Source organism: Lolium perenne, chromosome 2 (assembly GCF_019359855.2).
Source record: "Lolium perenne isolate Kyuss_39 chromosome 2, Kyuss_2.0, whole genome shotgun sequence".
NCBI classification, from domain to species: Eukaryota; Viridiplantae; Streptophyta; class Magnoliopsida; order Poales; family Poaceae; genus Lolium; species Lolium perenne.
The window spans coordinates 243,001,389-243,020,027 of record NC_067245.2 but is presented as its reverse complement, the minus strand read 5'-3'; the positions used below and the strand labels follow the sequence as shown (position 1 = coordinate 243,020,027).

General features: G+C 41.7%; 1 pseudogene; it reads left to right on the top strand.

Moving 5' to 3' along the window:
• LOC139835766 (uncharacterized) overlaps window positions 1-17,441 on the top strand; it is a 47,451-nt pseudogene extending 30,010 nt beyond the window's left edge.
• The last annotated feature ends 1,198 nt before the right edge of the window (window positions 17,442-18,639 follow it).

Sequence of the window (18,639 nt, the reverse complement as noted above, 5' to 3'; positions counted from 1 at the left end):
CAGCCCCTGCGGTGTTAAGAAAAGGTCTCCCAAGAATAATAGACATATTCATCTTCAGGCATTTCCAACACAACAAAATCAGTTAATATCAAGCAGTTATTAGTAACTTGAACAGGAACATCCTCACATGTACAAACAGGAATAGCAGTAGATTTATCAGCCATTTGCAAAGATATATCAGTAGGTATCAACTTATCTAAATAAAGTCTCTTGTAAAGAGAAAAAGTCATAACACTAACACCCGCTCCCAAATCACATAGAGCAGTTCTAACATAATTATTCTTAATAGAACAAGGAATAGTAGGTATACCTGGGTCGCCCAACTTCTTTGGAACCTTGCCATTGAAAGAGTAATTAGCAAGCATAGTGGAAATCTCCTCATTGGGGATTTTCCTTTTGTTAGTGACAATATCTTTCATATACTTTGAATAAGGAGGCAATTTAATAGCATCAGTCAAAGGGATTTGCAAGAATAAAGGTTTCATCTAATCACAAAATTTATTATAGTGTTCTTCTTCCTTTGATTTTAATTTCTTAGCAGGAAAAGGCATTTGCTTTTGTACCCAAGGTTCCCTTTCATTACCATGTTTCTTAGCAATAAAATCTTCTTTAGTATACTTTTTATTTTTAGCATGCTTTTCAGGTTCATCTTCAACTTCTTCTTTATCAGAAACATCATTCTTATCATTATCATTTTCATGTTCATTACCACTTTCAGTTTCCGCAACAGAAATATAAATACTATTATGATCATTAGCAGGTTCAGAGGATTCTACAACAATTTTATGTTTCTTCTTCATTTTCTTAGAAGGAGCACTAGGTTCAATTCGTTGAGAATCTTGTTCAACTCTTTTGGGATGCCCTTCAGGATATAGAGGATCCTGGGTAGAGACACCGCCTCTAGTTGTTACTTCATAAGCATGTTTCTCTTTAGAATTATTTTTTAACAAGTCATTTTGCACTTTAGTGAGTTGATCAATTTGAGTTTGAACCATTTGAAAAAATTTAACAAGCATCTTAACATCATTGGAGGTTCTCTCCACAATATCATGCAAATTACTAATAGCTTGAGAATTTTCTATTAAATGATTCTCTACTCTCATATTAAAATTTTCTTGCTTAACAATATAATTATCAAACTCATCTAAGCATTGAGCAGGAGGTTTTGAATACGGAATGTCTTCCCTAGTAAAGCGTTGAAGGGAGTTTACCTCAATCATGGATGAAGGGGGAATTATCTCGCATAAATCTTCTATGGGAGGTAAGTTCTTCACATCTTCGGATTTAATACCCTTCTCCTTAAGAGATTTCTTGGCTTCCCTCATATCTTCATCATTCAATTTAATCAAACCCCTCTTCTTCAATATTGGCGTCAGAGTTGGTTCAGGTGTAGTCCAATCATCATGATTCCGGCCTATTTTAGCCAATAATTCTTCAGCTTCATCTGGAGTTCTTTTCCTGAAAACACAACCAGCACAACTATCCAAATATGCTCTAGACTCAACGGTTAGTCCACTATAAAATATATCAAGTAAATCATGCTTTTCCAAATCATGTCCAGGTCGAGCTCTGATAAGAGAGCAAAATCTTGCCCATGCTTCCGGCAATTTCTCTCCATCTTCCTGGTCAAAGCTATAAATTTTCTGTAAAGCAGCATGTTGAGCACTAGCAGGAAAGTATTTCCGAAAGAAAACATTAAGCAAATCACCTGGACTTTTAATAGAACCAGGAGGCAAATTATTATACCAAGTTTTAGCATCATCCTTTAATGAGGAAGGAAAAATTTTAGCAACGAAATAAGTGCGCATCTTAACATCATCAGAAAACAAGCTACTCATAGAAGAAAGTTCATTCATGTGTTCTACAGCACTTTCTTTTTCAGTACCACAAAAGGGTGTTTTCTCAACAATAGCTATATGAGATAGATCAAGAGAAAAATCATAATCTTTATCCTTAATGCATATAGGAGATGTGGCAAATTTAGGATTAGGAGATAACTTATGTCTAACAGTATGTTGTGCGAGAAACTTTTTAATTTTTCTTGCATCAGTAATAGCATTGCATCTATTAATAAAATCATCATTAAGCTCCACATAATCCTCATCAGGATCATCACTAGAATAATCAAGTTCAGGTGAATTAACAGGTGTAGCAGCATTTTCATTAGGAGTTTCAGCATTTTCAATTTGTCTAGACCTAGCAATTGTAGCATCTAGAAAGGATCCCAATGAACCACTATCATCAAGCACAGCAGAAACATTATCAATATTATGAGAGTTTTCAGATTCAGCAGAAGTACCAGCAAGTGAAGCTTGCGGTGGTGAAACAAGTTGACTTATCACAGATGATGAATCAAGAGCAGCAGAGGTACTCAGAGTTGTACCTTTTCTTGTAGTGGATGGTAATATGGAGACTTTAGAATCGCGAGATTTACCCATGATGGAGAATTTGCAGCGAACAATATCAGTCCAAGTGAACCTCCAAATAAAGCTATGCTCCCCGGCAACGGCGCCAGAAAATAGTCTTGATGACCCACAAGTATAGGGGATCGCAACAGTCTTCGCGGGAAGTAAAACCCAATTTATTGATTCGACACAAGGGGAGACAAAGAATACTTGAAAGCCTTAACAGCGGAGTTGTCAATTCAGCTGCACCTGGAAACAGACTTTCTCGCAAGAGTTTATCAGTAGTAACAGTTTATAGCAGTAGCAGTAGTGAGATAGTAGCAGCAGAGTAACAAAGACAGCAGTAGTGATTATAGTAAACAGCAGGATTGAAATACTGTAGGCACAGGGATGGATGACGGGCGTTGCATGGATGAGAGAAACTCATGTAACAATCAAAGCAGGGCATTTGCAGATAATAATAAAGCGGTGTCCAAGTACAAAGCAATCCATAGGCATGTGTTCCGTATATAGTCGTACGTGCTCGCAATGAGAAACTTGCACAACATCTTTTGTCCTACTAGCCGGTGGCAGCCCGGCCTCTGGGGAATCTACTGGATATTAAGGTACTCCTTTTAATAGAGTACCGGAGCAAAGCATTAACACTCCGTGAACACATGTAATCCTCACATCACCGCCATCCCCTCCGGTTGTCCCGATTTCTGTCACTTCGGGGCCTTTGGTTCCGGACAGCGACATGTGTATACAACTTGCAGGTAAGATCATAAAACAATGCATATTATGATGAAATAATAACATATTCAGATCTGAGATCATGACACTCGGGCCCTAGTGACAAGCATTAAGCATAACAAGTTGCAACAATATCATCAAAGTACCAATTACGGACACTAGGCACTATGCCCTAACAATCTTATGCTATTACATGACCAATCTCATCCAATCCCTACCATCCCCTTCAGCCTACAGCGGGGGAATTACTCACACGTGGATGGGGGAAGCATTGCTGGTCGATGGAGAGGCGTCGGTGGTGATGATGGCGATGATCTCCTCCAATTCCCCGTCCCGGCGGAGTGCCAGAACGGAGTTTCTGGTCCCCGAGACGGAGTTTCGCGATGTGGCGGCGTTCTGGAGGGTTTCTGGCGACTTCGACTTCGTCTCCGCGTTTTTTAGATCGAACCCTTTAAGTAGTCCAGAGGAGGGCGTCGGAGGCCAGCCGAGGGGGCCACACACTAGGGTGGCGCGCCCCCCCTGGGCCGCGCCGGCCTGGTGCGTGGGGCCCTCGGGCCTCCACCTGGCTCGCCCTTCTGGCTCCGTGAGTCTTCTGGTAAAATAGGCCCTTTGGTATAAATTCCGAGGATTTTCCCTAAAATTGAATTTCTGCACAAAAACAAGACACCAGAGCAATTCTGCTGAAAACAGCGTTAGTCCGTGTTAGTTGTATCCAAAATACACAAATTAGGGGCAAAACAATAGCAAAAGTGTTCGGGAAAGTAGATACGTTTTGGACGTATCAGTTCTCGTGTTCTATTTTCACGGTTCCTCTCCTCTCGTGCTCTATCGACTCGAGCTTGTGTCACCGTATTCCTCGCGTCACCATCTCTTGGAGGATATCGCTCCGCCGCCGCAGTTGGTCGAGGACTATTTTGTCTTGGGTTGTTTCTGCGTGGAGAACTTTCAAGTTGTTGTGCAACTTCTCTTCCTACTATTGTTGCGCCCATAACACCGACTCCTGCCATGGCCATCTGATACAGTGATGCCCTAGGATCTCCTTGGGGTGGTATGGATGCCATTAGGAAAGCATGTGTCGCCATGTACCCTGCCTCCGGAGTTTTCGGGATGATGTTCCCTGTTGTATCTATTAACATAAAGGACATGTTGAGATTCTGGATCAAATTCTCCCGATCTGCCTTGGGCACGTTTGCTAATCGAGACCTCACTCTTGAAGTATTGTTCCTGTGACTATCTCCCGAGGTTCTCTTGACGCAGCAGCTGCAGCTCTTCTTTCATTGAGAAGTGCTATCTGTTTTCTAACTCTCGTTTAGAACGAGTGATTTTGTATTGATAAGCTTGCAACGCCTCCGGCGTAGCTACAGTGGTCATTGGCTCCGTGCCATCCATGGCTTTCTGAGCTCTATCCCATGCTTCCTCCGGCAGCTGCACTTTTTCTTGCGACGTGGTTCCGATGTACTTGTTGCCGGTTCCACGTGTGAGATCTGCGGGATCGATGAAAGGATTGCCCAAATCATCGAAAGCCTCAGACTCTTCATCCTCGTGTCTGCTTGTTCCACCGATTGCACAGACTTGGTGATATATTGTAGTTGTGTTCTCATTATCTTCAGGGTCGGTGACACCATCGTGTAGATTGGCGAAGACCTCCCTAATATCAGCAGAGGTGTCGATGAAGTCGAAGTTGGTGAAGCCGTGGTTGTTGAAGTCGTTGCTGAAGCTTTCCGAGTCGCTTTCCAGAACGGAATCCGTGAACGACCCGCAAGTCATGCTACCGAACATATTGGTGAATGCCCCGTCGTCGGTGGGCTTGGTCAAGCGTGGCGGCGAAACTTCCTCGTCGGTGACTCGATGGATGATGCTGATGATCCCGAGAAATCGGAATCAACCGCTGACGGTCCCGAAAAAATCGGTGCCGCAAGGCGATGCGATCTTTTTTTCCCGATGAGGAAGCGGAAGCCCCCAACGTCATCTCCGTCGACTCCTCCATATCAGCATATGCATGCAAACGGGCGGGAGGGTGAGGAACAAAATCGGCGAGATCAGGTTGGACTCGTTTACCTCCGTCCATCGCGTTGCTTGCAGCAGATGATGATGTTGACGATACCATCGAAATCACTACCTTGCGACCTCCAATCCCCACAGACGGTGCCAATTGACAAGGTATTAACTTGTCAATGCCTACATATTGTAGACTTGGGTTTCGTAAGAAGTAGAGGGCAAGTAGATCTCGAAGGTTTCAACTGACAAAGGTGTTTTGACTAAAGTTACAGTGGTTTTGTTGACAATGAATCGATCCTTTTCTCTTCCCTTGGCTCCCCTTTATATAGGAGGCGGAGCCGAGGATTTCGTGACGTACAAGTTACAAACTGCGGGAAGACACGTCGGGCCTTTCCCGTATTATTACATGATTCCTAATACAACTATATATTCCTTATCAGAAACTTGCCGGGCTTCTGCGCCTTCAAAGCTTCAGGTCATAGGCCTTCAGATAACCCGGGTACTTTATTCGGTAGGCCTATTCGGCATGCCTATGTCACTAACCCCTGCTGAAAGATCAAACCCTAGCCAAGATCTGACAACTCCTTACCTAGATCTAAACATAACAGAGGTACCGGGGTAAGGGAATCCTTACAGTTATCGCCGAAGGTGAAGAAGCGCTGCACCGGAAAGAAGACGAAGCTACCGCTGATGCCGCCGTCGCCCGCCGAAGATATGTGCGCCTCTTACCTGTCTGCCGACGGGAGGAGCTCGAAATTTGGGGGAGAGTGGAGGTGGGGGTAGAAATAGGTGATGGGGCGCGGTGGGAGGTGACGGATTCCTTCCCGCCCCCTTTTCGCTTTACGCTGATGCGCGCCGCAGGTCTCGCCATCTCCCTCCTCGCCTCCGTGTGTGCGCCGAAGATTCCCTTTTGCATCAGCTGCGTACGAGATTTTCCTGCATTGCTAGAAACGGCCGATTCGGGCGTTCCTCTAGGGCCTGGCCCGAGGGTGCTTTAATATCCGGTTCGTGCAACAACGCGAGTGAGCCCATGCAACCAAACGGCCAAAAATTGTCAGGCCGATGCGAGCCAAGGGACGTCCAGCCTACCAAACGCGCCCTAGATGGCCCAGTATCCGATTTGGATCTTAGTTGGTCATGACTCTGCCTTGGGACCAAGGGTATTTAGATCTGCCTTGGACCAAGGTGGTCATGATTCCTCCTTGAAAATAAGGTGACGTTATTTGGTCTTCCTTCTAAGCGCGACTCTTGGATTTATTCAAGTTCCTAAGCCTTCCTTTCTTGCCAAGTTCTCTTACGCTTAAGGTGGCCAAATCCTCCTTGGACCTAAGGTGGTCATAATTCCACCTCGTACCAAACGTGGTCTTGAATCCACCTAGGATCTTAGGTGACCATGATTCCGCCTTGAGACTAAGGTAGCCAACAATCCGGTTTGCTTCCGAATGGTGGAATGGGGCTCAAAACCAGACGTGTCCATCTAACTTCTTAGTTTTCAGCAAGTATGGATTACTTAGCCAACGGGTGGCCCAAAGCGGGTGCTAACATGACATTGTTCGAACCGCGGGAATTGCGTCGATGACGGCGCCAATGAAGGAGATATGCCCTAGAGGCAATAATAAAGTGGTTATTATTTATATCTTTATGTTTATGATAAATGTTTATATATCATGCTATAATTGTATTAACCGAAACATTAGTACATGTGTGATATGTATACAACAAGAAGTCCCTAGTATGCCTCTTAAACTAGCTTGTTGATTAATGGATGGTTAGTTTCATAATCATGAACATTGGATGTTATTAATAACAAGGTTATATCATTATATGAATGATGTAATGGACACACCCAATTAAGCGTAGCATAAGATCTCGTCATTAAGTTATTTGCTATAAGCTTTCGATACATAGTTACCTAGTCCTTATGACCATGAGATCATGTAAATCACTTATACCGGAAAGGTACTTTGATTACATCAAACGCCACTGCGTAAATGGGTGGTTATAAAGGTGGGATTAAGCATCCGGAAAGTATGAGTTGAGGCATATGGATCAACAGTGGGATTTGTCCATCCCGATGACGGATAGATATACTCTGGGCCCTCTCGGTGGAATGTCGTCTAATGTCTTGCAAGCATATGAATAATTTCATAAGAGACCACATACCACGGTACGAGTAAAGAGTACTTGTCAGGAGACGAGGTTGAACAAGGTATAGAGTGATACCGATGATCAAACCTCGGACAAGTAAAATATCGCGTGACAAAGGGAATTGGTATCGTATGTGAATGGTTCATTCGATCACTGAAGTCATCGTTGAATATGTGGGAGCCATTATGGATCTCCAGATCCCGCTATTGGTTATTGGTTGGAGTGAGTACTCAACCATGTCCGCATAGTTCACGAACCGTAGGGTGACACACTTAAAGTTGGATGTTGAAATGGTAGAACTTGAATATGGAATGGAGTTCGAATATTTGTTCGGAGTCCCGGATGAGATCCCGGACATCACGAGGAGTTCCGGAATGGTCCGGAGAATAAGATTCATATATAGGAAGTCATATTCCAAGTTTGGAAATGATCCGGTGCATTTATGGCAGGTTCTAGAAGGTTCTAGAAAAGTCCGGAAGAATGGCACTTTGGAAAGTGGAGTCCCAAAGAGACTCCACTTGCATGACCAGCCAACCCTAAAGGGGAGGAGTCCAAGGTGGACTCCTCTAGGGTGGCCGGCCAACCCACCTCAAGGAAAGGTGGGAGTCCCACCTTGGGTAGGACTCCCTCCTTGAGTAGGTTTCCCACATATGGGAGGTTTTAGTGTTGGGGTCTTATTCGAAGACTTGGACTAGAACTCTTGGGGCTTCCACCTATATAATGAGGAGGAGAGGGAGGGGGCAGCCACTCTTTGGCTCAGCCTTGGCCGCACCCCTTAGAGGGCCGGCGCCCAACCCCCCCTCTCTCCCCAAACCCTAGCGGTCTCTCTCCTCCACCACATCCCGCACGCTTAAGCGAAGCTCCGCCGGATTTCTCCACCACCACCGACACCATGCCGTCGTGCTGTCGGATTCAAGAGGAGCTACTACTTCCGCTGCCCGCTGGAACAGGGAGGTGGACGTCGTCTTCATCAACAACCGAACGTGTGACCGAGTACGGAGGTGCTGCCCGTTCGTGGCGCCGGAAGCGATCGTGATCAAGATCTTCTACGCGCTTTTGCAAGCGGCAAGTGATCGTCTACCGCAGCAATAAGAGCCTACTCTTATAGGCTTTGGAATCTCTTCAAGGGTTAGTCTTGATCATCCCCTCGTTGCTACCGTCTTCTAGATTGCATCTTGGCTTGGATTGCGTGTTCGCGATAGGAAAATTTTTGTTTTCTATGCAACGTTCTCCTACAGTGGTATCAGAGCCGTGTCTATGCATAGATGGTTGCACGAGTAGAACACAATGGTTTGTGGGCGTTGATGCTCTTGTTATCTTTAGTTTGAGTACTTTGCATCTTTGTGGCATAGTGGGATGAAGCGGCTCGGACTAACTTTACATGACCGCGTTCATGAGACTTGTTCCTCGTTCGACATGCAACTTGTATTGCATAAGAGGCTTTGCGGGTGTCTGTCTCTCCTACTATAGTGAAGATTCAATTTACTCTTCTATTGACAACACTAGTATCACCGTTGTGATTCATGTTCGTAGGTAGATTAGATCTTACTCGAAAACCCTAAACCACGTAAAATATGCAAACCAAATTAGAGACGTCTAACTTGTTTTTGCAGGGTTTGGTGATGTGATATGGCCATGATATGATGATGAATATGTATGAGATGATCATTATTGTATTGTGGCAACCGGCAGGAGCCTTATGGTTGTCTTTAATTTTCATGTTGAGTAGTATTTCAAAGTAGTTGTAATAGTTGCTACATGAGGTGAACAACCATGAAGACGGTGCCATGAATCTTGACGCTACGCCGACGATGATGGAGATCATGCCCGTTGATGATGGAGATCATGTCCGTGCTTTGGAGATGAAGATCGAAAGCGCAAAGACAAAAGGGCCATATCATATCACATATGAACTGCATGTGATGTTAATCTTTTATGCATCTTATTTTGCTTAGATCGCGACGGTAGCATTATAAGATGATCCCTCACATTAATATCAAGATAATAAAGTGTTCTCCCCTCGTATGCACCGTTGTACAGTTCGTCGTTTCGAAGCATCTCATGATGATCGGATGTGATAGACTCAACGTTCACATACAACGGGTGTAAGCCATGTTGCACACGCGGAATACTTGGGTTTGCTTGACGAGCCTAGCATGTACAGACATGGCCTCGGGACAACGGAAACCGAAAGGTTGAACACGAGTCATATGGATGATATGATCAACATGTTGATGTTCACCATTGAAGCTACATCATCTCACGTGATGATCGGTTTTGTTGTAATGGATGTGGATCGTGTACCACTTAACAACTATGAGGGATGTTGTATTAAGTGGGAGTTCATTAGTAATTAGATTAAAACATGAACTAATTATCATAAACTTAGTCTGAGTAGTATTTTGAATTAATTTTGTAGTATTGGCATCCGTTTACTACTATGCGCTAGTCTTGTTATTGAGATAGAAATACTGTTAAAATCTGACAAGAAACTTTACGGATTGGTACCATATTGTTAAAGAATCAAGAATTGATTAAGTCCTATTGCAAACTTTTAGTAAACCTCACATTGTTGATTCAAAGAGCTATGGTTTCAATTAGTACCTAAAGTTATCTTGTCTCCGTGAAACTTGAAGTTCAAATCTGTTTGAAAAGTAAGGAGCTGAAAATTTAGTTTTCAGAAATAATCAAGGTATGAGATATATGTGATATCTAAGACCTTATTGCAAGATGATAGAATATAAATTCGGTGAGACTACATAAACTCATAAGTTTTATGGGAATGTATGAAGGTTGAAGATGCCAGGCGTCACAATCCTCCAACTATTGGGGCACTAACGATATTCGCATATCCATGAAGTTATCATCCTTAGTATGCACCGTTGCTAAGACTCGTCGTTTCGAAGCATCACGTGATGATCGGGTGTGATAGATTCTACGTGTGCATACAACGGGTGCAAGCCAGATTTGTACATGCGAATACTAAGGTTAAACTTTATGAGCCTAGCATGTACAGACATGGTCTCAAAAAGTTGTCATGAATTGATGGATAAAATTATGAGTGAAATTGTTCATCATAGTTACTAATAAGTGAAATCTAGAACACTTGTCATATGATGATCAACTTCAAAGTAAGAACCTCAAGGTTATTGGTATTTGACCAACAAACCTAGAAGTTATTGATGTTGAAGTGTTTTTCTGAATAATGAGGAAAGCTAAAAGAGAAACTGCAAAAGATATTCTGGCAGAAAGAAAAGAAAAGACTAGAAAGTCTAGCTCAGGTGTATATAAATGATATACATGTTATGGTTGTATTCCTAGTTAAGTCACACTATGAAATTCTTGGGTATTAGTACTATATTGGTTGGTATGAAGTGTCATACAAAACAACGCAATACAAGAATACAATGGCCTAAGTGACTGACAAGGAATATGATAGAAATGCACGTCTGGAACAAAATAAAGTGTTATTATGTTCGTCATTGGCATTCTATCTAGCCCTTAGAATTTATAATAAAGAACTTAATTATTATTTTGCTCTGGTCAAATGAAAACAATGAGTTGTTCAAATTATGACATTACTCCATATACAATGGATAAGTTATTATAAATCTTAATGGTGAAACACACATACATAACACTGACGCTAAAATACCATAAGGCAAATGATTTGAATTCCACTTATTTGTGGAACCGCCATTTAGGTCATATTGGAAAGGAACGCATGAAGAAACTCCATGCAAATGGATTATTGGAGTCATTTGATTTTTGAATCATTTGGCGCTTGCAAATCTTTTCAAAAGAGAATGACTAAAATACCGTTCATAGGCCAAAAGTTGAACGGGCAACTAACTTAGTGGAAAAATACATGATGATGTATGTGGTTCACTGGGCATAGTTGTGTGCGGGAGATTCTTCTACTTCATGAAAACTTTCAACAATGAATTGAGTATATATATGTGGATATATTCAATAAGGAAGAAGTTTGAAACATTTGAATGGATTCAAATAAATTTCAGTATGAAGTGGAAATCATCGTAATAGAAATCAAATATCTATGATTGGATCATGGTGGAAATATTTGAATTACGAGTTTTAGCGAACATCTAAGAGAGTTATGAAATTGTTCTACAACTCACATTTCTTGGAGTATCATAATGATGATATAGTATCCGAGAGATGTATCCAAACCTTGTTGGATTAATGATGAGATAAAATATTATGATGCCATTATATTTTTGTGGATTATGCTTTAGTGACTACCGCTTTTACACTGAATAGAGCATCATCATGATCCGTTGAAATGACACCATACAAGTTATGGCATGGGTATAAACCCTAATAGTCAACCAAAATCGGATGAATGTCTTCGTTGGTTATCCCAGAGATTTAATTGGGAATTCTTCCCACGAGACAAAGACAAAAGTGTTTGTCAATGTTTCTTATTTCCGAGAAATTGTTTCGAGTGAAGTATTTGAGTGGGAGGACAATATAATTTGATAAGGTTTATGAACCTGAGCATAATGATCAGAGTAGCACAGCATCGGAATTGGTTTCGGAAGCGGCCACAACGATCATGGCTCCCATGACTACAAAGTGGTTTAGTCATGGAGATCGAAGTACATATTGAACCTTGTAGGTATGGTTTACTTTGTGATCAAATAAATGATTTGTGGACAAAGGATTGATTTTGAACAATGATAAACCAACTACAAAACAAAGAAGTTATGATGGGCCCTGACTCCGTTAAAATGGCCATGCGCCATGAAATCCAAGATAGATGAATACTTTATGAAAGTAAATGGATCTATGAAATTGATAGACTTGGATGAAATATCCTTGAAGAAAGCTTGACTTATCGAAAAATTGTTTACGACAAAGTTCAAAGAGTTGAATACGATAAGATTAGATCTTCCGTAGCAATGCTTATAGTCTATGTGGATTATTCTAGTAATCACTACATATTTCTTTTATGAGATATGCTAGTAGGATGGCAAAATACACTACTTAACAGAAGTATGTATACAAGATACAACCAAGAGTTTTGCTGGTCCGTGGAATACTAGATAGGTATACAAGCTTCAATTGGATGAAGTAAGTATCACAGAGTTTGAATCTTCACCGGATGAAATAGTCAAAGAGTTTTTGATTTCATCAGAGACGATGAAGAGGCTTGCATTTGCAAGAAATTAAGTGGGAGCGCTGAGACATATTTATAATACTTATGTAGAAGACATATAGTTGGTTATAAATAATGTAATTATATACTTGATTAAAAGGTTTCATTGAAAAATTAATTTCAATGAAAAGATATGGACTGAAACAAATTTAGTGTCAAGATCTATGAAGATAGATTGAAACACAAAATAAGTTTAAGTCAAAGTACATAGAATGGATATTGAAATAGTTCAATATAGAAATATTAAGAAGATGTTCTTATCATGTGAAGTTTTAACAAGACTTGAGTGTATTTGACACTCAATGAGTTAAAACACATGAGTGATTATAGATCACGAATAATATGTACACAATCAGATATCATGTGCTATAAAGTGTTATGAGCATTTACCAGAATGATTCATATGATGATCATTGGGAGACAGTAAGAATATCCTTGAGTACTTTAGAAGAACTAAGGATATATATTTTTTTTTTTGTATGAAGAAATGACAAACAAATCGCTGTAAGGTGTTACACCGATATTGGATTTGTCACATATAAAATATAATTTCAATCTCAAATTAGACTAAGTGTTGTTTAAAAGGTAGCACAATGAGCTAGAAGTTGTCTATGCTAGATTTAGAAGAGTTCTAAATATTGTGACGGATTCTACAAAAGAAGGCAGAGTATGTCATTATTTTGACAATGACAAAGGATGTTAAATCAAGAGGTTCTTTGAGAACTTGGTGTAGTTCCGACAGAGTCAGAACTTTGAAGCTATATTGTGTGTGACAATATTAGTGACATATTTCAGACAGCGGAATTAAGGTTCCACCAGAAGATCAAACATATTTAATGCCAACTCATTTGGAAATGAGTGATGCGTTGAGACGCAAATGAATTACAAAATACATACGTTTCTGAGCGTGTCAGATCCGATGACTAAAAACCTCTCCCGTGAGCAAATACATGATAAAGCACCAGAAGGCCAAGGTGTTATATCTTTACAAATGTAAACTAGATTATTGACTCTAGTGCAAGTGGGAGACTGAAGGAGATATGCCCTAGAGGCAATAATAAAGTGGTTATTATTTATATCTTTATGTTTATGATAAATGTTTATATATCATGCTATAATTGTATTAACCGAAACATTAGTACATGTGTGATATGTATACAACAAGAAGTCCCTAGTATGCCTCTTAAACTAGCTTGTTGATTAATGGATGGTTAGTTTCATAATCATGAACATTGGATGTTATTAATAACAAGGTTATATCATTATATGAATGATGTAATGGACACACCCAATTAAGCGTAGCATAAGATCTCGTCATTAAGTTATTTGCTATAAGCTTTCGATACATAGTTACCTAGTCCTTATGACCATGAGATCATGTAAATCACTTATACCGGAAAGGTACTTTGATTACATCAAACGCCACTGCGTAAATGGGTGGTTATAAAGGTGGGATTAAGTATCCGGAAAGTATGATTTGAGGCATATGGATCAACAGTGGGATTTGTCCATCCCGATGACGGATAGATATACTCTGGGCCCTCTCGGTGGAATGTCGTCTAATGTCTTGCAAGCATATGAATAAGTTCATAAGAGACCACATACCACGGTACGAGTAAAGAGTACTTGTCAGGAGACGAGGTTGAACAAGGTATAGAGTGATACCGATGATCAAACCTCGGACAAGTAAAATATCGCGTGACAAAGGGAATTGGTATCGTATGTGAATGGTTCATTCGATCACTGAAGTCATCGTTGAATATGTGGGAGCCATTATGGATCTCCAGATCCCGCTATTGGTTATTGGTTGGAGTGAGTACTCAACCATGTCCGCATAGTTCACGAACCGTAGGGTGACACACTTAAAGTTGGATGTTGAAATGGTAGAACTTGAATATGGAATGGAGTTCGAATATTTGTTCGGAGTCCCGGATGAGATCCCGGACATCACGAGGAGTTCCGGAATGGTCCGGAGAATAAGATTCATATATAGGAAGTCATATTCCAAGTTTGGAAATGATCCGGTGCATTTATGGTAGGTTCTAGAAGGTTCTAGAAAAGTCCGGAAGAATGGCACTTTGGAAAGTGGAGTCCCGAAGAGACTCCACTTGCATGACCAGCCAACCCTAAAGGGGAGGAGTCCAAGGTGGACTCCTCTAGGGTGGCCGGCCAACCCACCTCAAGGAAAGGTGGGAGTCCCACCTTGGGTAGGACTCCCTCCTTGAGTAGGTTTCCCACATATGGGAGGTTTTAGTGTTGGGGTCTTATTCGAAGACTTGGACTAGAACTCTTGGGGCTTCCACCTATATAATGAGGAGGAGAGGGAGGGGGCAGCCACTCTTTGGCTCAGCCTTGGCCGCACCCCTTAGAGGGCCGGCGCCCAACCCCCCTCTCTCCCCAAACCCTAGCGGTCTCTCTCCTCCACCACATCCCGCACGCTTAAGCGAAGCTCCGCCGGATTTCTCCACCACCACCGACACCACGCCGTCGTGCTGTCGGATTCAAGAGGAGCTAGTACTTCCGCTGCCCGCTGGAACGGGGAGGTGGACGTCGTCTTCATCAACAACCGAACGTGTGACCGAGTACGGAGGTGCTGCCCGTTCGTGGCGCCGGAAGCGATCGTGATCAAGATCTTCTACGCGCTTTTGCAAGCGGCAAGTGATCGTCTACCGCAGCAATAAGAGCCTACTCTTATAGGCTTTGGAATCTCTTCAAGGGTTAGTCTTGATCATCCCCTCGTTGCTACCGTCTTCTAGATTGCATCTTGGCTTGGATTGCGTGTTCGCGATAGGAAAATTTTTGTTTTCTATGCAACGTTCTCCTACAGCCAATGCCACAACATGTAAGGCTGCACCTGACATCTACGGAGCCGCCTTCTTGTCCATATCGCCACTCATAGCTCTGATATCAACTGATGGGTCTTACGCAAAACCGATCTACAAGATGATAGATAGATCCGTAATTTTGAGTTAGGTCAAAGAGAGATTTTAGCACAACAATATTGCTGCTTTTCTAGCTCTTTTTTCATTGCTTTAGGTAGGGTACTTAGCACGTTCAACGCGACTCACAGGTGTAAGTTTTGGTAGATTTATTAGGAAGCGTTGCCCTTTGTCTCGGGCACGCGTATGTGTTTATATGAGCCAGGAATTGCCCCTGGCGTGGCGTACAAGAAGAAGATCCTAAACAGATCTGTTACAGATAAGAACTCTACCCAAACCCTTATAACTCGGGTTGGTTACACATGATAACACGTACGACACATATTCTAACAACCCCCCTTAATCACAACTTTGCTAAGTTGAGATTGCGTTTAAACTCTTCTAAGCTTCTCATCGGCAATGCTATAGCGAATCCATCAGCAACTTGATCTCCAGAATGAATAAATATGATATGTAACTGTTTGTTGGCAACTCTTTCTCTGACAAAATGATAATCTATTTCTATATGCTTTGTTCTAGCATGAAACACTGGATTAGCAGACAAATAGGTTGCTCCAAGATTATCACACCACAAACAAGGTATATTTATTTGTTTAATACCTAGCACACCAAGCAATGACTAAACCCAGATAACTTATGCAGCTGCATTTGCTAGTGCCTTGTATTCAACTTCTGTACTTGATCTAGACACTGTTGGTTGCTTCTTTGCACACCTTGACATCAGATTAGACCCAAGAAATATTGCAAATCCTCCTGTTGATCGTCTGTCATCCAGGCACCCTGCCCAGTCTGCATCAGAAAATGCACTCACCAACATAGATGATGTTTTGTTAAAGACTAAACCAACGCTGGAGGTATGCTGAAATATCTCAAAATCCTTTTAGCAGCTGTCCAATGTCCAATGAACAGTAGTAGGTGCATGCAGGTACTGACAAATTTTATTCACAAAGAAAGCTATATCCGACCTGGTAAGAGTTAAATACTGAAGTCCTCCAACAATACTTATATACCTTGTACTATCCTCATATCCAAGAGGTTCTCCTTCATAGGCAGACAATTTTTCTGTAGTTGAGAGAGGAGTCGGTGAAGGCTTACATCCTTTCATACCAACCCGAGCCAACAAATCAGTTGCATATTTTTGCTGTGTCAAAATGATTCCTTCTTTCGTTTTCTTCACTTCTATCTCTAGAAAGAAGCTTAAGTCTCCAAGATCCTTAAGAGAAAAATGTGAACTCAAATCCTTCAATAACGTTGTTATTGCACTCTGTGAGGAACTAGTGACAATTATGTCATAAACATAGACTAGCATATATATGATTATACCAGACTTGTTATAAATAAACAATGATGTATCAGACTTGGATGACACAAAACCAAGATCAAGAAGCTTAGAGCTCAAACGAGAATACCATGCTCTGGGGGCTTGTCTCAAGCCATATAACGCCTTATCAAGTTTGCACACATATGAAGGTACACTTTTGTCTTCAAATCCTGATGGTTGCCTCATATATACCTCTTCTTCCAGAACACCAAGCAAAAACGCGTTCTGCACATCTAGCTGTCTTAAGCTCCATCCTCTGGTTACAGCAATAGATAAAACCAAACGAATAGTAGCAGCTTTAACTACAGGACTAAAAGTGTCCTCATAGTCAATACCATATCGTTGCTTAAAGTCTTTGGCAACTAGACGAGCTTTATATCTATCAACAGTACCATCTGATTTCTTCTTGATTCTATAGACCCATTTGCAATCTATTAATTTTTTACCTTTACTTGGTGGTACCAAATGCCAAGTTTTGTTTTTCATCAAAGCTTCATATTCTTCTCCCATTGCCTTCCTCCATTTTTCACTTTTGAGTGCATCATCTAAGATTTCAGGTTCACCTGTAGATGTTAGCATAGCATATGTGATCATACCAGGAAACAATTTTTTTGGATTACTTATCCCTTTTTGTAACCTGGTAGCCATACGTGTAGCTGCAGCATTTTGATCCGCAGAAGATTCAGTACTCTTTTCTGAAGACTGCACAGAAGATCTGATGCTGCCAGGGTCTGTCACTGCTGAGTTGTCCCCTGGCCCGCAGATCTCACGTCGCTTTCCTGGTGGACAGCCGTGCTTGTCTGCGACGTGTCATGCTCCTGTTGGTCGATCGTGCGGGAGATTCCCCCTCTGACGCTGCTGCTGCTGGCGCTGCGCCCTGGCCCGCCTGGCCGCATCGATCCCGGAGCAAATCTGCATGGGGATCCATCAGTCTGGCGCCCAGGTGTGGCAGGCGGATCTACCTCTGATCCAGCGCTTGCTTGACCATTGTTCTGGCCCGGATTTTCACCGTTTTGCGCCAGATTTCCACCACCATTTTCTTCTGCAAAATTGTGCACACCAACACTAGCAATAGTATTAGCAGGATTAGTCCTTTGATCAACATTATTCACACCCCCATGATCAAAGACGGAGGAAGGATGGAGCGATTCAGGAAGAAGCATAATTTCTTTACGAAGGAGTGCACCGGCATTAGGATGAAGAGATTGAAACGGAAATACTGTTTCATCAAATACTACATCCCTAGAGATATAGACTCGACCAGTTTTGACTTCTAGGCATTTGACACCCTTATGACGAGAACTGTAGCCTAAGAACACACATTGTGTGGAGCGAAAAGCAAGCTTGTGAGAATTATAAGGTCGAAGATTAGGCCAACATGCACATCCAAACACACGAAGGGAGGAATAAGTGGGTTTGGTATGAAAGAGACGTTCATAGGGTGTGTCAAAGTTGATAGTTTTACTTGGGAGTCAGATTGATCAAATAAGTTGCTGTAAGGAAAGCTTCATCCCAGAATTTTAGAGGCATCCCTGCATTTGCTAGGAGAGCTATACCCATCTCTACTATATGATGATGTTTGTGTTCTGCTGAACCATTCTGTTGATGAGCGTGAGGACAAGACACATGATGACATATTCCAATAGTTTTGAAAAAAAGAATTGAGTTTTTCATATTCGCCACCCCAGTCAGATTGAAGGGAGAGAATTTTCCTCCCAAACTGGCGTTCAACTAGTGCTTGGAAATCTTGGAAGACATCAAAAACATCAGACTTCTTTTTGATAAGATGGATCCATGTATATTTGCTAAAATCATCAATGAAGCTTACATAATAGCTGAACTTGCCAACAGAAGTGGCAGTTGGTCCCCATACATCAGAGAAAATTAACTCAAGGGGAAATTTGAGACACTGCTAGA